At 38.5% G+C, this 16,386-nt stretch overlaps 1 protein-coding gene and 1 pseudogene across 3 annotated transcripts in view; both read left to right on the plus strand.

Annotated features, from left to right (window-relative positions):
* PLXDC2 (plexin domain containing 2) overlaps positions 1 to 16,386 on the plus strand; it is a 448,647-nt gene that overhangs the window by 250,608 nt on the left and 181,653 nt on the right. The window lies entirely within an intron of this gene.
* On the plus strand, positions 14,081 to 14,330 carry LOC132660540 (U2 spliceosomal RNA; annotated as a pseudogene).

Raw genomic sequence — 16,386 nt, forward strand, 5'->3', positions numbered from 1 at the left:
TACTTAAAACATGCTAGCCTCGAACTTGCACATATAAATCTACACCCTGTTTAGAAAGGCATAACTGAGATAATTTAGACACTCACCTGGGTTTCTTCAAAACAAAACAAGAATCTCCTGTAAAAGTTTTTGACTAAATAAAAAGCTTGTTTGTGCGTTTATTGTTTATTTATTCAGTCACTATTGATTGAACCCCTACTGTGTGAAAGGCACAGGATGTGATATTTCACTGTATCCAGAGAAGGGTAAAATATGGATCCTGCTCAGGATCTTAGAATCTAAGAAGAGGAAGGAGCGGGGGGCGCCTGGGTGGCTCAGTCGGTTGAGAACCGACTTGGCTCAGGTCATGATCTCATAGTTTGTGAGCTCGAGCCCCGCATCGGGCTCTGTGCTGACAGCTCAGAGCCTGGAGCCTGTTTCAGATTCTGTCTCTCTCTCTCTCTGCTCCTCCCCTGCTCGTGCTCTGTCTCTCTGTCTCTCTGTCCCTCTCTCTCAAAAATAAATAAACATTAAAAAAATTTATTTTAAGAAGAGGAAGGAGTATATAACTAAGCTTCAGAGGACGATGACTCTAAATACTGGAGGGGCAGAAGGTTGCTCCCAGGCCATTCCCATTGGGCCAGTCAAGAACGGGTTTGTCACACTGCCCTTGAGGGAAGGTAGAATTTTAGTAGGCAGAGAGGCAGGTTGAAAAAAACACGGGGAGGGAAGGGGCATTCCAGACAAAGGGATGCTGAACTAAGGGACAGTGCTGAACCTGTAGCCAATATATCTGGAGGACTGTCACGTACATCTGTTTATCCCGATTGGAGGGTTGGAGTTAAAGTCTAGTGAGGGGAGATGAGAAGAGTGATGTGAAATACCTTGAATATTATCGATTTGATGATATCCAGCAAGTATCAGGGTTTTCTGAGTAGAGAACAGATCTGGCCTGTGCTGGCCGTGGAGAGCAGGGTAAGGCGAGGGCGGCCAAGGCAAAGAAAGCAATTAGCAGCAGGGCTTTTGGTATTTCTGCATGGATCGTGGCGCCTTAACCAAGGTGTGTACAGTGAAGAAGGAGAGACAGAGTCAGTGCAGGACACATCGCTGAGCTCTTTAATCACTGTGGTTGCAAAGGTTTCCAGGCCACAGGATCCATTAGGATGCGGCGAGTAAAGCTAAGAACCTCTTAATGGGGGACTTCTGAACCACAGACTTTTGATGGGTGCCGTCTGTGATTGACTAGGTGTGATAGGCAGGTGGACCCTCCTGACAAATGCTCGTCACATTAGAAATCTTGAAAAGTTATTACCCATGAATGGCTTGGGAGAAAGATTGAAACCACGGGTGAGGTTAAATCCAGTTGACCGCAGACCATTCTAAATAGACCCGGGACTGGGATTTTTTAAAGAGGGACGCATAGGTGTCTGTGAAACAGAAATGAATATTCTATCGACTGTCAGTTCTCCTCAACTGTATCTACAGATGTCTCTTGAACCTGTTTTTACATTGGATTTGGGAAAAAGAAAGTGAAATGTTAAAGTGGATATTTTAAGGTACAATCTCCTTCATTCCTACTACGCTGTTTTCCCGTTTCCCATGCCTCCTTAAAATGCAGCCCCCACCCCTCTTCTCTCTCGCTGTTCACATAGACCCAAATTTCTTTACGACCGAAATGAGCTTAAAGATGTCTTGTGTCATTGCTAAGATCAACACCATTTCAAAACAGAAAATGGTTTAACAATACAGACATATATATAATTTATTGTGACCCGTCTTTGTATTTAAATATACATATTTCATTATGAATAAACTTAAGTTTCAAGCAAAAAATGTAAACAAAAACTTAAGCTTTGACCATTCATTTATAAATTATAAAAATGAATCTTTGTTTATTAAGCATTTTAATTTTCAAAAGCTTCAGTCATCCATACAAATAACGCACAAAGTGAATTAGAAACACCATCTTATTTTCTGGTTCACTGGTAACAGAATCTGAAAGCATCCATTTATCTTTCTATTTCAAAAATACTTCAGAATATAAATATTTCAGGCATTAAAAAACTAGTGTTTTGTGCATCTCATAAAAATATTTCCATTAATGGCGCCACTAAGCTGTGTTGTTGGCATATCACACTGCCTTCATTTTCTCTCTAATACTCTAATTGGTTATTTTTTATTATTAGGCTACTAAGGTGATATTTTAAGTGTTTCAAAAAGCAGATTTAAGTATGGCGATTTGATTTTTAATTCCTGTGACCACCACTTATAATGACATTTTTTTCATGAGCCCATCATGGGAACCCAAAACTACGATGAGAGAAAAGGCAGGGGTGGGTAAGAGGTACTTTAAATAACAGGAAAGAGAAGGGTTGACAATATCCAGACATTTTGGGCCCCAGAATTTAAGTATGTAGACAGATGCCAGTTCATAATTAAAATTGTGTGTGGAATTGCCGACAGTTGCACATGAGATCAGGAACCAAAGATGATATAAATTTAAAAGATAATGATGAATATGTATTACTTACCTTGACTGAATGAAGGATTTGCCCTCCCTTTCCTTCTACATGAATTTCTAATTGGAGGTTCAATTCAAAAAAAATGTTTAGAATTTTTTCTCAGGGTACGAAACAGTTGTATTCACACATCTTTCTTTTTCCAGTTTTTTTGGATATTAACTGACATGCAGCACTGTTTAAGTGGAAGGTGTTGAATTTTAGATCTATTTTATTTCATTTGCCGTATGGTAACTAATAAGATATAAAATTTTCATTATGTAATCAGTGTTTAATATACGAAGAATCAGTGCATGGCAGTAAAAAAGTCAAAAGGCAAAAGTAAAATCTATATCTTCCTTCTTTCCCTGCCTCCTACTCCACCTGTTCCCTTCCCACAAAAAAACTGCTCAAATTTAGACTAATTTCTTAAATTTGGTCTATAATCATTTGGGTGGGTTTTTTTTTCACTTTTAAGTACCCAATAAAAGAGGTTTAACATGAAAATGTAGTGCAAATTGTTTTGATTAGGTTTTCCGGAAGTATATTAGCAAATCTTCCAGCTTCTTTTTTGTTCTCACTTTCAAATAGTAATATTTTAATTGCAGTCCCAAGTAATATTTCATGCGTTTTAGAGGGACTTGATTAATAACAGTTATAAAAGCTTTTCTAAGACTGGAAGAGAGTTAGTTATTACTCATGATGATCGATTTATAAATACCAACCCCATCGTCTTTCAAATATATAACCTCAGAGGACAGAACAGAATGCATCTATTAACTTTCTGAATCTAGCAAAAAAGTCAATGTGGAGTTATTTGCCTTTTAGTATTATTATTACTATTGTTATTATTATTAAGAGAAAGCAGAAGTTATGGGTTTCTGGAGATGTGATGCATGGAGGGAAAGTACTGAAAGGATGGATGCTGGACAAAAGTAAATCCATCCCATATGATTCATTAATTTAAAGTAACAAACAAGGGCTCAAGGGATTCTAAACAGAAAGATAAGTTTCGTGATGTCTGCTTTGCTGTATCTAAATGATTTTCTGTGAAATACCTCAGAAAACCTGAGCAAGTTCATCTCAGCAGCCCTCCTAGATGATTGACTCTTCCCCATGCTGTCTAGTGTCCAAACGTAGATGCAGCAGATGCACCAACATTACATTTCTTTTCTCTGTGGCTTGATGAATTGCATGCTCTGAAGCTGTTCTGTTTCTCCTATGCATCAGCACGTCACACGTCATTAGCACTGGCTTCTTGGGACTGAGGGTAAGTGTGGTTGGAGATTAGAGCCTTAGGAGATCCGGAGAGAGACCACCCAGGAGATAGACTTGAGTCAATAGCAATGAGTAAGAGAAATACGAGAGGCAGAAATATGGGTAGAACAAAGGAAGAAAATTATAGAAAAACAAAAAGGAGAGGACCATCGATGCGTGATGCTGAAGTCATGATTGCAGACAGGAATCTGGAAGGTTGATCAGCCAGGATGAAAGTGTGGGTGAAAAGCACATTCTCCAGGTTTAGCGCCTTCTTTTGCCATAACAGTCACAGAGGAGTCCACACATCACTACTGCTTAGACATTCACTTAGGAACATTTGCCTCTGGAAAAAAGCATCATGTATCCTCTCGGGGATCCAGACTTTATTTGAAACATTGGCAACAAATATTTTGCTTGCATCCTGTCCTAGTCACTGCATCAATAATTCAGAAAAATAACAATATTGCACAGATGCTCAAATAGATCACCCAGTTGAAAACACACGGAGTCTAGGTAACTAATTAATAAAGTCGCAGTATACAGCAGCTGCTCCATTGTCCAATCCTGGTAAGGAAGGGGAAAAAATAATGAGCAATGTGGGACTAACTTTGGACTCCAGCCATTTCAGGAATAAATTCAAAAGAGCTCCCTTAATTCCTCCTGAAGCCAGCAATTGAAATTCAGTTTTTTTTGGAGAAACAATCTGGCATCTAGGTTAAGATAAATGTATTTGAACCAGAATGTATAGGTTCATAAGTCAAACTAGTGATAGCTATTGTGATCTTTAGCAAATTCCTTTTTCTCTCTTGCCTCAGTTTTCCAGTCTGTAAAATAGCATAATAAAAGTACCTAGTTCAGAAATAATTTTGTTCAAGATTAACTAATAATACGTTATCAATACCTATTTCATAGAAAATGGTACAGTAATAGCATATATCATTATTATTATTATTATTGTCATTATTATTATTGCTATGCCTTTTTATATGTAACTTTTCTCTTTTATCCTTTACAAAATACCTCCTCTGTAAAGCTGTGCTTGCTTGTTAAAGTAGTTTGTTGTTTTCCTTGATGACATTATCCATAGCTCAGAGGGTGTTCAGGAACCTAACTTGTCATTATCTCTAACAGCTCCTTTTAAAGGTTGGCTCACCCATTCATGAGTGGGAGGTATAATAGGATCTTGATGACTTGGGATGTACTCTTTATCAGCGTAGGTATATCTGTCACCTCTAACTGCAGTACAGAATCTCCTCTAAAGACACTCTGTGACTCTGAGTGTCTGAAAGGCTCACAAAATGTAGCCATTTTGGAAGGCAAGGTAGAAGAATCTTGAAATGTTCCTCCAATTGTGGTATGATAGGCAGTAACTGGATAACAGGTATTATTATAATCAGCAGGCCACATGCTTTTTAATCTACCCTTTGTATAACAAGAATGTTAAGGACAGATCATCAAAGCATAAAGTTAGCTATGGGTAACTGATGGTTTTGCTAATTGCTAATATTGCAACTTGAAAATGTATTGAAGACCCACCCACAAATGCAAAATTAAATATTTGTTTAAATTTATGTGTGATGTGTTGCCTTTGAGTTAGGAAACAGATTCCTTTATGTGTGCCTGTTCTTTCAATGCCAATCTTTATTTTTTTAGGATCCTTCCTTATTTTTTAATACTTTACAGAAAAACAGTAGATATAATGTGAAAACGGCTCAGAACTTTGTTCTCACTTCAACTGATGCAGCTGTAAGGCTGAAACATAGTATTAAAAATAATAATTCTAAATGTTTTGTTGGCTATTTCTGATAGGGTTATGGTGAGTTAAGATTACATTGTTGGTCTGACTAGCTGGAGGGCTACAGAGATATTTTCATTTAATCTGCTTGGATTATTGTTCAAATGAGAGGTTTCTGCTGAAAGCAAAGAAGATTAAAAAAAACACCTTTTAATTGGTTTATTATCAATTTTAACAGCTACTTTAAAAAGCAAGCATCATTTTAGTTAATAACTTGCAGAGAAAAATCCATAGTACTTTTAGATTACTCTAGAAAAAATAGAAAATTAGGAGAATTTGGAACAACTAGATTTTGCAAAAAAAGATATATTACATAAATGTTAAAGAGTAAAAACCCTTTAATTTTTTTAATTGTGGTAAAATATACATAGCATAAGATTTACCATTTATGGGTTTACTCTTTATGAATTTTTGTCATTGGGCTCAGCTCTGACATTTTGTTTTTCTCCTGGTTCTTTTTTTTTTTCTTTGTTTAAAATGGTAATTCTTTAAGTAACTTATCAATTTGCCTCCGAAATGCATTCAAGGGGGCACCTGGGTGGCTTAGTCGGTTAAGTGTCCAGATCTTGGTTTCAGCTCAGATCATGATCTCATGGTTTTCTGAGTTCAAGTCCTGTGTCAGGCTCTGTGCTACCAGCCTACTTGGGATTCTCTGTCTCCCTCTCTGTGCCCCTTTCCACTCGTGCTGTCTCTGTTTCTCTCAAAATAAATAAATTTTTAAAAAATGCATTCAAAGCACAGCTACTCCCCAAAGCTTTACACCAGTGCACTCTTGTACACAGTATTTACTCTTCTCACTTTTGACCTTTCTGGTTCTCAATAATTAGAGATTCTCTTGGAGAAGTTTTTGAAGCTATTTCTTTAGCATTAGATAAAATTGAATAAAACCAATTATATAATAAAACTGATTATATAATCCTAACCACTATTCAGTTTAAAAAAATAAGACATTTATGTAACTAAAATTTAAAGTGACAAGACTGTGTGTTAACATGGAAACAACACTTAGTGATAATCAAGATATAAAATTTTAATCACATACAATAGTATTTATTTTAAAACACCATGTAAATAAATCAGAAGGGAAGGTAATGCTGGTTGTTCTGTAATGGTGGCAGTAAGAGTGGCTATTTTTCTGTTTCCTAGTTTCCAAATGTTAAATTGAAAATTAAAGTATAAAATTAAATTATTTCAATTCTTATATTTATTTTTGTAAAAAGTACTTAGGAGGGAGCACCTGGGTGGCTCAGTCGGTTAAGTGGCCGACTCTTGATTTCAGCTCAGTACACGATCTCACATTTCATGAGTTCGAGCCCTGCTCGCAGCCTGGAGCCTGCATGGGATTCTCTCTTTCCCTGTCTCTACCCCTCCTACTCTGTCTCTCTTTCAAAATAACTACATAAACTTTACAAAAAAATTACATAGCAGTCTGATTTCTTTTCAATGTAAATGGCTACCAATTTAACACTATTTATTTTTTTTTTATTTCTCCCACTGATATACAATGCTACTTACACGCTAAACTCTATTATTTTCCATAGGATTTGAAATATATTATGCAGATTAAACTGATTTATTCTATCAGAAATATAAAATACACTTGAAGAAAACTGGAAAGAATTACTTTGTAATTCTGAAATTGGGAGCACTTTACTAAGAATAATACAAAACCCAGAAACCATAAACTAAAATAGTAATACAAACTACATATGTTAAAATTTGCATATATTAAAAACTCATGGCATTTAAACATCAACAATTAAGAAAAAGGAAATAACAACCTATATTTGCAACACACCTGACATTCGATGGGTATTTTCCTTAATATATAAAGACGTAGTGTAAGGAAAAGATAAATATGGAAACTAAGCAGTGAGCAAGTGACAGAGGCAGGTTATTAAAAAGGAATTATAGGAACTTCTGACTTCAGCTCCCCATTATAAAGATCTTAGAAGTGGTTACTACTAATCTAACAAGAAAAAGCTACACAGGCTGAAAATCAATAACTTTCATTGGACCCAACAGAGAGCTGAGATTACAGGACAAATCACCATCCCCATCTGGAGAGATAAGTGTATCCAGGGATTATAGTGGGTACCTGATTACCTAGAGCAGAAGCCACTGGCACCACAAATTGGTAATAACACCTAAATGGTAATTTCCAGAGTTGAAGTGTGGATTAGCCTAAAAGTAAGGAATTCTTGGAGTCTGCAGTGTTAGGGGCGCTATTAAGCTTCTATGGGCTTGACCTCTAGGAGCCCTATCTGGTTCTGAGAGTGAAAATCTGAAAAGCGTCCCCTCATGGCTCTTTTGGGAGAGAGGAAGAGGAATCATAGTAAAATACATGCAGAACTTTCTCCAAAACAAAGGCCTAATCTTCAGGGGAAGATTGTTTTGCTAGGGCCTTAGCCTAGCTAGAGGACACTTATTTTTCCCACTAGGGCTGCCTGGAACCTTCCTGCCTCACATAAGGGAAAATAAAAATACATGGTCAACATGAGTCAGGGTTTCCAGGAAATAGACTGGGAATGCTACAGCCTACAGCAGGAGGCAGGAGAAAATGATTCCACTAGAAACACGCTTTGAAGGTCACAGCCCAAAGACATAGGCCCATTAAAAACTGAGAAACTTCTAAAATGGAAACATGAAGGGGCATCTGGTGGCTCAGTAGGTTAAGCACCCAACTTAGGCTCAGGTCCTGATGTCTCAGTCCATGGGTTTAAACCCCACGTTGGGCTCTGTGCTGACAGCTCAGAACTATCTTCCTCTTTGGATTCTGTGTCTCCCTCTCTCTCTGCTCTACCCACCCCCCCCATGTGCTATCTCTCCAAAGTGAATAAACGTTAAAACAACTGTTATTAAAAACAAAATGGAAATATGAAGAAAAAAAAGAATGGGAAAAAAAATCAAACATCCAAGAACTGTGGGACAATAATATAAAGATGTAACATATACATCATTGTAATCTCAAAGGAGAAATATTTAAAGTAAAAATGGCGAACAACTTCCCAAAATCAATGACAGTCATCAAACCAGGAACTCTGCAAACACCATCCAGGAAAACAAACAAATAAAATAACATACCTAGGCATATAATTTTAAACTGAAAAATAAATAAATAAATAAATAAATAAATAAATAAATAAATAGGAAAATCTTGAAAGAAGCCAGAGAAAAACCACACCCTACTTCAGAAGACCCAATCAGTACCCCTCAAAACTGACGTGGTCATCAAGATCAAAGGAAAGTCTGAGAAACTCTCACAGTCAAAGGAGCCTAAGGAGACATGACAACAAAATGTAACATGATGTCCTAGATGGGAATCTGGAACAGAAAAAGGACACGATGTAAACACTAAGCAAATCTGAGTATGTTTACTTAATAATTTTGGTGGTTAAGCACGTATCATGGTTTCATTGATTTTGGACAAAGATACCATATGAATAGGTGATGATGATATGGGGAATAGGGTGTCCAGTTTATTTATGGACTGTGCATTACCTTCGCAACTTTTCTCTAAATCTACACCTATCTTAAAGTAAAAAGTTTTGGGGCGCCTGGGTGGCTCAGTCGGTCAAGCGTCTGGCTTTTGATTTCAACTCAGGTCAGGATCTCCCAGTCATGGGATTCAGCCCTGTGTCAGGCTCCATGCTGAGCGTGAAGCCTGCTTGGGATTCTTTCTCTCCCTCTGCCCCTCTCCCCTTCTCATGCTCTTTTTCTCTCTCTCTAAAATAAAAACAAAATAAATTAAGTTAAATTCAATTAAAATTTCATTTTTTAAAAAGGAAATGCACGTGGCTGTTAAACATGGAACAGCATGTAATCTCACTCCCAATAAGAGAGATGCAAAGTAAAACTATGATAATATATTATAATTTCCACTCCTGTGGATTGAAGAGATTTTAAAAGAGCAAGTTAGATAAATCAGAAACACTTTTTAGGGTATGGAGAAAAAGATACCCTCAAGTGTTGCTGGTGTTATTATCTATTAAAATATAAAATGTATACCTGACATTGTCATTTTCTATTTCTAAAAATGTATCCTCTAGGTGGACTCCCACATGTGTGAATTAATGTATAAGGATATCTATCGCTAAAGATTGGAAACAACCTGAATATCCATCCGTAAAGATGTTCAGGTTAGGCACAGGTAATCTAAATGATTATGTGCCCACAGAATGGAATATCATGCAGTCTTTAAATAGAGTGAGTTATTCTCTGTGACTTAGTGAAAAAAACAAGGTGAAGAACAGTGTCACACGATATACGTACGTGTATGCATGCATACATTTACAGGTATGTATTTATGCACACATAAACTACCTCTGAAATGATTTGGAAGAACATATATATGCTTTCAAGTGCGTAGAAAAATCTGGAAGGACGTACAAAAAACTGTTAATAGTATTTATTCTTAGAAGAATTGGTGAGGAATGTCTGGGTGGCAGTTGGTTGAGCATCCGACTCTTGATTTCAGCTGAGGTCATGATCCAGGGGTCATGGGTTTAAACCCTGTATCAGGTTCGCACTGAGCGTGGAGCCTGCTTGAGATTCATTCTCTCTCTCTCTCTCTCCCTCTCTCTCTCTCTCTCTCTCTCTCCCCCCCCCTCTCTCCCCCCCCCCCGCCCCTCTCCCCAGGTGGCACACTCTTTCTCTCTCTCAAAATAAATAAGTAAACTTAAAAAAAGAATATTTGTTTAAATTGTTTGTTGAAGGATTTAGTAATGCCATCCTAAAAACAGAAACCGCAACTCTAGATTAATATCTAACATTCCTGAGAATAAACCTGAGTTAATATCAAGTTGCTGAATGTGGCAGTGAAAGAGGGGCAGAAAAGGATATTAGTGATTTTTGGTTTAAATGCTACAGTAATATTAAGAATAGTAGATATCCCAGTCTAATTAATCAACACATTTGTATGTTATTGGCAGCTATCTAGTTAATAATGTAATAATTAGAAGCTGGAAACAAATTCTTGGGTATTTCCAAGGAGAACTAGGAAAATGTAAGTGGTTTGCACCTGTTGTCATAAGCCTTGCAGATTTGGCAGCAAGAAATTCTGGGGTTTTGAGAGCAGACCAGTGAGAGAGGGTAAGTGAATTAGAAATGAGTAAAGCCAGAACCAGTGGCATTCCTCGCTGTGTGGCCCGGGACACTTTTATATCGGGATGTTCTTATGGACCAAACATCTGTGTCTCCCAAAACTTATATGTTGAAGCTCTAACCCCTAGAGTGGTTATATGTGGAGGTGGGTCTCTAAGGAAGTAATTAAGATTAAATGTGGTCATAAAGGAGGGCCCTGGTCCAATGGGATTAGTGCCCTTATAAGAAAAAGTACCAGAGAGCTCATTTTCTCCCTGGGCACATTCAGAGGAAAGACCATGTGAGGACTTACTGGGAAGGTGGCTGTCTGCAAGCCAGGAAAAAAAGCCCTCAATAGAAACCAAACCCTGCTGGAACCTTGATCTTGGACGTTCCAGCCTCCAGAACTATGAGAAAATTAATTTCTGTTGTATAAGCCACCCAGTCTATGGTATTTTTTGTATGTCAGCTTGAGCCAACTCATACAGATGTCCAAAGGGCTTAGTGACTTTGGGCTTCAAACTCGGCAGGAGTCAACTCCAGAAATACAAATTTTCTGGAACAATGTGATTCGTTCTTGGCAATGTCCTAATTCTGAGTAACCTGTCTGTTAGCCAAACTATAAGAAGCAGGAGCCAGCCTCTGGGAAGCAGAAGCTTGGCTGGGTTTCAGGATTGGCTACATCAGGGTGGTAGAATGAGAAGGGCCAGTAATATGTTCTTGAAGCCAAAGCAGAGAGGCATTCTCATTAACCAAGACATTGTGGAAGGTGGGTAGGTGGCTGCTTCTCAGTGAAGGCATAGTGTCAGGGACTAGTGCAGGCCAGAAGGGATGAATTCCAGACCACAAGATTTCTCAAAAAGGACAGGCATACGTGACAACAGACAGCTGTTGGCTACTTTCAGTAGATACACTATTGCAGAGAAGGAAGGACCAGCCTCGTGGAACAAATGGCAAATACCTCAATCTAGTATGCGGTCAAGAATGCGTAGAAGGAGGGATTTCAAGACCAGCTCTGGAAGGTGCTGAGGAAGGCAGTGGTGCAAGTGAGGAATTACATTAGTTCTGGGTCTGTGAAAGTCTCTGTTGAGAAATAGGTGACATTTTAAATATTGTCCAAGTGGCTTCCTTATTTCAGGATATTCCTTGGCCAAGAAAGAGCTTGTCTGTTCTATGTAGACACAGAATATTTAAACGATTTGCCTTTTCTATGCACGTCCAGATGGCACACCTTTCCGGTCAAAGGCAAAAGCGTGCCTTTCTTCTTCCTCAAGAGGTGATGGGCTGTCCGTACAATGGCTGATCCCGCAGCATTTCTCATGCAGTTTGCCACCATGAGTACCAGGCTCTCTCGCCTGTTGGAGGAGGGAGGGAAGCCGTTACTCAATTCTGTTTAAAAAAAAAAAAGTCTTATTTTCACGAACTAAACTGGAATCGTGTTTTTCAACATTTCATGCCTGGCCGGGGGGTGCCGCTGAACTGGTAAAATGTTGGAATGAGTAGCAGACTGCCTCGGAATTACCTGGAGTGTTTCTTATACACGTGGATATCTGGTCCCTGCGTCAGACCTGTGTACATGGGCCAATGGAGAATTTCCATGTAGGAGGGGCAAAGCGTCAACCACCTGCTTGGAAGATGAGGGCACAGGAGGGATGAGCCTAGTTAAGGGTCTTTAGGCTGAGATTGCAAGTATGCACACCGTTTTTGCATTTCAATGTTCACACTGCTTCATTCTAATAAAAATAGCAGCAGTTTCAAACATTTCACATTTCAAAATGCATGTAAGATTTTTATTTTAATTTTTTAAGGTTTATTTGTTTATTTTGAGAGACAGTACAGCGGGGGGTCAGAGAGAGAGAGAGAGAGAGAGAGAGAGGAAGAGGGAGAGAATCCCAAGCAGGGTCCCCACTGTCAGCACAGAGCCCAAAGCAGGGCTCAAACCCACGAAATTGTGAGATAGTGACCTGAGCTGAAACTAACAGTCAAATGCTTAGCCAACTGAGCCACCCAGGCACCCCTAAGATTTGTATTTTAATTAATTATCATCTTACAGGTTAGACAAGGCAAAGCTGATGTGGATGCTGGGGACTAAAAGCCCCATCCTCAGCCACTGCTAGGCACCCACATTTCCTACTAGATTAGGCTTTGTGTCAGCAGGACCCAGAAATCTGAGTTTCATCAACTCCCAAGTGATTTTCATATTTATTATGCCTGCTAAGGGGACAATACACATTTTAAGAAACACACTGCCTTTATGTAATATCTGGTCTGTGGAGACTCTATAGTAAAAATGAACTTGCAAAGATCTTTCTATTTGCACCATGGAGAAAGCAATTAGAGGTTTTAGGCATAAATTCAACTACAGCTGCCTATAAACCATAAGAGGAAAAAAAAGTCACTACTCATCCCTAGGTAGCGGCTCTAATTATTTTCTTGTAATAGTTTGACAGGTCAAGATTTAGACTACTGAGCACAGTGTTGCCTTTACAAAGCCCAATGTCACCTCTGTTTTGTGTCTGTCTTCTAGAGTTTTTCAATGGGGACGTGTACTTTTTCTCCCTTTTCTTGTGGTCTGGCAGTATGTAGAGATAGCGCCTGATGTCTTTCATTAACTTTTCCCCAAATCTGTGCTCTAAACTATAATGTGATTTATCCCCCCTACGCATTCTTTTTTTTTTTTTCTTTTTTAATGTTGTTTTCTTTTGGAAAGAAGGGATTTCTGCATAGTCTCATCAGGATTTTCCCAATGCAAAACAAAGCACAGGTTGCGGTCTCCCCTCAGCAGGGTGCAAATGCAAAATTTTGGATAGCCACTTCAAGTTAACATTATAGTCAAATGCTATGTGGATTAGATCTCAGAAAGGGCATAGCAGAGAAGACTTTATTTTTTCCCTTTCTCAAGATAGGATTCCATGAGACCCTATCTGTTACCACCACCTCATTCAAATAAGTCATTCTGAAAGTGAACAACATTTGTAGGAGTTCCTTGAAAAAGTGAGCCTACGGCACACCAGAGCTATAGGCAGAGAAGGCGTAAAAATGCCAGTCTGAATAACCACCACGCCACTTTCACTTGGCTTATATTAAAAGCAATGGCTTTTCTAAGATTGAAGTGTTCTGTACGAGAGCCTTTTGTACCCTAAATGCAAGGCAAAGGGACATATTAAAAAAAAAAAACAGTTCTTCTAAATTTTAAAGGACAGGGAATAAATTCATAATGAAGAAGGAACTTTGTGAGTCCCCGTGGTGGAAAGGCAGAAATAAGAAAGAAAAGATATCAAAAAATATCATTATCGGGGTCTGGATTTTATGACATATCGATCTATTTTGGGTTGTTAGTTCATCTGTGCATGGCTTAGCCTTTCTGACGGGAGTCAAAGCTGCTTCCTTTTGACCCACCCTATAGGGGCCAGCATGGACCCCAGCATTTTATCTGGGAACCACCTATTAGATTTGTAGACCCCCCATCGCTTCTCGGCCTTTTGGCTAAGATCAAGTGTAGATTTGTAGACCCCACCCTCAAGCCCCATGCTTCGACTTGAGGAAGATGTCTTCCTATGTGCTGCTCGGCTTGAAGATATTGAGAATCTACCTATAACTCACATCGTTTTAAGATAATTTATTCACAGTAAACACAACACGAAAATGTTCGGTTTGCTGAATCATTTTTAAAATTTTCACCAAGGTGTCCATTTCCATGTAGTAAAGTACAATCCGTTATCTTCATTCCATTTGCCTTAGCCAGAGGGTGGCTTCAACCCATAAAAACTGATGTTGTCCAGTGAGATAGTCATTTGTTGAGCTACACGTGTAAAACCCTGAATGATCATGCAGTCACCGGGACTTTCTAACCTCAAGTGATTTTTCTTCCCCAGTGCATACCGTTTAAGTATCTTGACCTTGATACTTGACAGTTGGACACCCTATGCCTGATAAAGAGCCACTCAGTAGCAATGAGAAAGTAGTATCTTAACCTAATGAAGTAGATAATTTAAAACTCAGAGAAGTATATTTACAGTTTGCTTTAAAACAAAAATAAGTAGTGGACATCTAGAAGCAGCATTTTTGTTATTGGACCATGTGTTTTATTTCATTAATATCCTTTTGTTAATGATTTCTTTACTACCTCTGACATAACTGTTGGTTATGGCATTTGGTTACACGACCCTTCCTGTGCCTTAACTCGAATGCTAATGAATTGCATTTTAGCCTGTATAAAATGAAAGAAATGGAATATATAAATCCCCATAGTATAGGCTCTGTAAATCATTATTCCTTTTTTTTTATTATTTTCAAAAAATGATCTAAACAGCAATGGGTCAAAGAGTGAAAATTTGAATACTTCATAGCACCGAGGACCTAGGCGGTCTGGAAGTGTTTCAAATCTACTTTAACTCTGTTTCTGACAAGTGGTCCCTAAGTGTAGATTAAAGATTTCTCCTAATGCTGCACTTTCTGAGCCAATGCTTACTTTATATAGCTGCAATGAAGGAGCTAAATGTTTCCAATACGTATTAAATTCATTTTCAGTGAAAAATCCCAAGGCAAATGAGAATTTATAGCCTTGTGTTTAAGAAGAAAGTGAAATTATGAGTGAGGGAGATCTTTTTCTGGGTTGAAAACAATTATTGAGGTTCAACCTTTCAGCGAACCTGTTGTCAGTACTAGCTATTTTTTCTACTTCTCCTGCCCGCAGTTCCCTTCTTATGGCAAGGAACCATGCTGGACATGATTGGTAAAGCAGACTAAAATGGGTGATCTCTGTCTCCAGGAGAGCTGGAGGTATACAATATACCTGTATAGGAATATTATGGTATGCCTATAGTGGACCATTCATATTTACCACATGGTAGACGTCAGAATATGTTCATTAATGGTGCAATGTCTATAGAGTAATATGGCCTCCGTTCCAGTCCTGCCTCTGCAAGGGATTCTCTGTCCCCCACTCCTCCGCCTCTCTCTCTCTTTCTTTTTTTCTCTCTCTCTCTCACAAAAATAAAACATTAAACAATTTTTTTAAATAGTTTTGTACCTTCCTCTCTTCGTTTTCTTATCTGTAAACTGGCTATTTCAGTAGCACCTACCATACAAATTGTTCTGAGAATTAAATATTATGATACATATCAAATGCATAGACTAGTCCTTGGCAAATACTAAACACTCGGTAAAGGTTAGCTACTTTTTATCGTTGCTAAGGAATATTCCACAATTCATCTGTTTCCCATAGAGATACAATGAAGGCCCAGGTTTCAAAAACAAACAAACAATTTCTACCAAATGTATTGTGAGTGGATTTGTGGAAGAGGTAGGATTGGATTTGAAGCTTGAAGGGAGAGGAGGATTTGGGTGAGCTGAGAAGCTGGAAAAGTGAATTGCAGGCAGAGGAAGTAGAAAGTCAGGTACCATGTTTGTGACACGGATGGAGGGCGATGAGTGGTCCAGTGACTTGGGCAGAAGACACCTGGAGATAAGATCAAGAAGGTAGGTGAGAAATACTACATGTAAGTGTCTTTGGTGTGAGGAAGGGGTGGAGTTTAACTTGTTAACCACTAAGGTGGGGTCACTGAAGATTTGGGGGAGGAAATGGTTATGATTATTTCTTTGTTTGCATTGTGAAAGGCACATAGAAAGCTGTGCCCCGGTCATCATTTCCACTGTCTGGTTAATATACAACGGGAGTTAAATTGAGCCAACACAGAAAACTGGAAATGAGGAGATGGAGTGAGGGGGATAGTGCATTGTCAGAACTATCACACTTAATAGTTAATTAAG

This window comes from Panthera onca, chromosome B4 (assembly GCF_046562875.1).
Source record: "Panthera onca isolate mPanOnc1 chromosome B4, mPanOnc1 haplotype 2, whole genome shotgun sequence".
NCBI classification, from domain to species: domain Eukaryota; kingdom Metazoa; phylum Chordata; class Mammalia; order Carnivora; family Felidae; genus Panthera; species Panthera onca.